The following is a 5,183-nucleotide window of genomic DNA, read 5'->3' as shown; positions in this document are numbered from 1 at the left end:
TCTTGAAGTTTGTCAAATAATGTTGCGAGCGTCACTTGTTCAAAGTCCTTTGACTCCATGATGGTGGTCACCTTGGGTTGCCATTTCCTGTCCAGACATCTCAACACTTTAACAGTTAGTTCATGTTTGATAAATGATTTATCTAATGCAATGAGATGGTTAATAATGTGAGTAAATCGCTTTTGTAAATCAGAAATAGACTCATGTGAAAACATGCAAAATATCTCATAATCATGCATCAATGTATTCAGTTTAGAACGTTTGACCTTACTAATGCCTTCGTGGGTTACTTGTAAAGTGTCCCAATATCCTTGGCCCTATTGCACTGAGAAACTCTAAAGAACTCATCATATGAGAGTGCAGAGGTTATAATGTTTTTCACTTTCAAATCAAGTTGCACTTATCTCATTGGTCAAGAGACTTCTAGGTTTCTCTTTCGTTTCTCCATTCACTATGTGTAGTGGAACGAAAGGTCCATATTCTACGGAATCCCAAATTTCTGTATCAATGGCCTCAATAAAAATCCTCATTCGGATTTTCCAGTAGGCGTACTCCTCACCACTGAAAATCAGAGGGCAGTCGATGGATGTGCCATCGCCGCTAAATGGGTTAGAAGAGCCCATGGTAAAAGTGCCTAGGATCAACGATCTAAGCAGCTAAGCTATCACGGTCGTACTAGCTCTAATACCACTTGTTGGGTCCCACAGGGCTTTGTCACTCACCTAGAAGAACGGGGTGAATAAGTGATACAGTACACGATTATCGTTGCTCGATAAACAAAGAGAAAACACAAAATTATACATTGTTTAATCGATTATACGCAGATTTAATCAATTAAATCGATCTACTATTAATCGATTAACTAAACAACTTAATCGATTATTTAGTTCTTTTTCAGTGAAAACATTTTTCTTTCGATCTCCAAGATTCTACTAAACTTATACGCACTTATTGCACACATTTAAGAATAGTAAATGCACAACATAGAATATGCAATTATCACAGAATTATATGCATGTCAAGTTAAGTAAATCAAGTAATGCGGAAATGTAAAAGATAAGGGGAAAGAAGAATGAGACACGACTTTTATCATGGTTCGTTTGCGGGTCCACTTGCAAACTACATCCAGGCCTCCCCTTCTAATCTTGGGAGGTTTTTATTCACTATGGAAAATCAATGTTCATTACAAACACACTTCCAATACCAGACGCAAGATGCTAATTTCTTGATCTCTATGAACTTAAAAACCTTGGTTTGACCTCTCACTCTCACCTACTAAGATCTCCTATCCTGTCGCGATTAGGCCTCAGCCAGTTATCGCTCAATACCAAGACCTCTTGCTTCTCGTGAAAACACACCTAACAACAGCTAGGATTTTTCTCAAACCTATTCTCCTTCTATGGTGATACAGCACACCAAGAGAATATGTTAGTGCCTTAGTCTAACAATTTTCTTTGAGTTATATGTGCAGCTCAATGTGCAACTCAATGTGCAGATTTTACACTCTTCTCATAATCTAAGAACCCCTTCTAAAATATCTCACAATTACAGAAACATAATGTGTGAGATGCAAGGTTTTCTTTTCAACAAAAGATTTAACAATAAAGCTCAACGGGTATCTTGTAAAGATTCAACCTTTTCTTTTATCAAAAGATCATAATAGCTGGGATTTTTCTCAAACCTATTCTCCTTCTATGGTGATACAACACACCAAGAGAATATGTTAATGCCTTAGTCTAACAATTTTCTTTGAGTTATATGTGCAGCTCAATGTGCAGATTTTACACTCTTCTCATAATCTAAGAACCCTTCTAAAAGATCTCACAATTATAGAAACATAATGTGTGAGATGCGAGGTTTTCTTTTCAACAAAATATTTAACAATAAAGCTCAATGAGTATCTTGTAAAGATTCACCATTTTCTTTTCTCAAAAGATCACTTTGAAATCTCTCTAAAGATATGAAAGTTAGAGCTATAGATTTCCTGAACAATATGTGTAAACTCTTTATTTCAAATATGTGTTCTAAGTCTATGAATTGTTTTTCTCAATTATGAAGAAATATGAAAAACCTGGGTTAAAATACTATTCTATTTTAAACTGCAGTTAATCGATTATACTTAATCTTAATCGATTAACGAGTTCTTGAAAATAACAGAAAACATAAATAGTAATAACCCTTAATCTATTAACCCCTCATTTAATCGATTAACATGTTTCCATGAAATCAATGATTAATCGATTAACATATTTGTTAATTGATAAAAGGTTTTCTAAAAATATATTTCAATTATGAATGAACCTCCTACATGATTTATAAACTAATGATGCTTGCCTTTGAATGGTGTATGATTTTAAACCACTTTTTAAATGCATTCAAAACATATGATTATGTATGTATGTTTGTGCATTTAAATCATGCATGTAAGTCTCATTATAGTTATGATTGATCTTAGCTTGTGAGAGTTTCATTGAGTTTCATCCTAGCCTAGACTTTTACTAAGAAAGCATCTTTAGACCTAATAAAGATATTAAAGACTTAGCCTCTTGATCTTCTTTTGAATGTTTTGCCTTGTATGAACTTGAGTCTTGACTTCATTGTTGATACTTATTGTGTGTTGATTTGCTCTTCCTCTCAAGTTTGTCCTTGAACATTTAATCATGTTGTCGAGCCTTGTCTATATGAACATTTTTTTCTGATCAAACTATATGTGTCATTTGTCTTCATCAAAACATATCTGATGCATGCTTGCATACACACTCTTGCTTATTCATGCATGCTTGCATCTTCACAAATGTCCACTTAAAGTTATCCTTTTTCAACATTTCAGTTAGAGTTCTAGCCACAATGCCATAAACCTTCATAAATCATCTATCATAGCCAGCTAATCCCAAAAAGCCTCTTATTTGCTTGATAATTTGAGGCAGGGGCCAATTATTTACTACCATTATCTTTGTAGGATCAGTTGCCACACCTTCAACTGAGATGAAGTGACTTAGATACTCAACTTTAGAGACTCCGATGATTCTTTCTCATAATTGCTAATACATTTTCTAGATGAACAATGTGTTCATCTATCGTGCCACTATATATGAGTATGTCATAAAAAAAACAAGTAAGAACTTCCTCAAAAAGTCCTTAAAATATGGAGTCTTCTAAGTGGACTTCTTCCATTGGCGTGACTCCTCCATGAAGAATCTTCATCCTCTACATTGTTCTGAATCAATTCTTCCATTGATTGTTTAATGGAGTCCCCAAGTGTCTTCTACAAGGAACCTGACAACTATTCCAATCGCAATTCAAGACGTTTTGAAATGCAATTCTCCAACCTTTCCTCTATTTCTCTTACCGCTGCTTGAGTTCTAGTTGAATCCGCCATATCCCAGGAAACAAAATTTGTAGATACCAATTGATAAGGGTGTTATAGAATTCTAGGAACTTAATCTCCAAAATGAAAAATTCAAGAACAATTAGCAGGAATTCTTATAACACAAAAAAGAATTTGAACTTGATTACTATGCAAGGAACAAGGAAAAACAAAGAGTTTGAGAGGAAGTTTAAATTTTCTAAAAGTAGAATAACCAACTAACTAACTACTTCCTTTATATAGCTATTACAATCATAAATAACTCCTAAATGTGTTACACGTGGCACTACTAATTTGGACTCTATCAGATAGTACAATATTTATGAGTCTCAGATAACCCCTAATAACATATAACTCTGGGATGCAAAATTCAAATGTGGAGGTATTCAGTTTCACTTCTTATCTTTCTCATGGTCTATTTTCTAGTTTTGTAGGGGAATGAATGGAAATGGAAGGCTTGAGAGTCATTTCGTAAGTGTATTTCATGACTCTCAAGCTTTCCTCTTCCTCTTTGCCCTCCAAAAACCAACTCACAAACAGGCTCTTAGGGTTAGTTTTCGAGTTCGATTTTGGAGGGGAAGGAATTGAAAGGGAAGTTTATTTCATGACTCCCAAGCCTCCCATTTTCCTTCTAAAATCTAACTCCCAAACAAACCCTTAATGAAAAAGAAAATAATGAATTTGCTTTCAAAACTCTGATATAACAATTTTTGGATCAAAACAAAGCAAAAGAGAAAAATGGTTATATATAATCTTTCTTCTTTCTTCCTTCCTCCACGTTTTGTATGGTCTGCAGAGAAATTTGTGTTATATAGTCTTTACTCATTAGTCCTTTTTCACTTTTTGTATTGTATATCATGTCATATTACTCATTTAATATCAGAATTATTGCTTGGTTCAAGCACTGATATAGTATTAGGTTTGCACTGTTAGAGAAAACTAATTGTAGCGTTTACCTTGGTGTTCAGTTAGTAGGGACTGCAGAATTTAGGTTTTGTGCTAAAGATTACAGTGATCATATGGCTCTTGTTCGTGCATATGAAGGATGGAGAGATGCAGAAAGAGAAGGATTTGCTTACGAATACTGCTGGAGAAACTTCCTCTCTTCCCAAACTCTTCAGGCTATCAATTCACCTCGGAAGCAGTTTAGCTTCATCCCAAAAGATGCTGCTTTGATTGAGTCAGATGCAAGCATTAACTATAAATTGAGTCACAATCGGTCTCTAGTTCGCGCAGTCATTTAAGTGGAATGCTGTTATATGTGATACATACAACATCGTGTTATATGTATTGCTCGGTAGTGACTGGACTTTTTCCTGGCATAACATCAGTAGTGGTGAGCTATTATTTTCTTGTAAATTCATCTCAGAATTTTCATGCTTAGCTTAGAGTCTTTATTTAATTCTTCCTATATACAGCACAGAGAGACATCCATGTCATTTAAAACCGTGGACGACTACCAAGTTTTATTATATGCAATTAGTGGCATACTGATTATTATCTTTCATATTAGATTCATCTGTAATGTTGTGTTATAATATGATTCACATTTGATGGTGATGGAATGTCTTATATTGAAATATAGATTATTATTGAGCATCTAACTTTTCATGTGAAATGTTGCATATATTATATCTATGTTGTGGGAGACTTTTTGATGCGTCAGTGTTGCACATTTGCAATATAAATTTGCTTTCCATTGTTGTCCATCTTAATTCTAACATTCATATGAAATAAGTTTTCCATTCATTCTTCATTTTGTGGATTTTATTAGATAATCCAGGCCACATCAAGGAAGCACCTAGCAAAATGACCG

General features: G+C 34.3%; 1 pseudogene; it reads left to right on the top strand.

Moving 5' to 3' along the window:
* On the top strand, positions 4,028–5,069 carry LOC109351207 (annotated as a pseudogene).

This window comes from Lupinus angustifolius, chromosome LG06 (assembly GCF_001865875.1).
Source record: "Lupinus angustifolius cultivar Tanjil chromosome LG06, LupAngTanjil_v1.0, whole genome shotgun sequence".
NCBI classification, from domain to species: domain Eukaryota; kingdom Viridiplantae; phylum Streptophyta; class Magnoliopsida; order Fabales; family Fabaceae; genus Lupinus; species Lupinus angustifolius.
The sequence above is the reverse complement of the archived record's forward strand: the minus strand, read 5'-3'. Positions and strand labels throughout refer to the sequence as shown.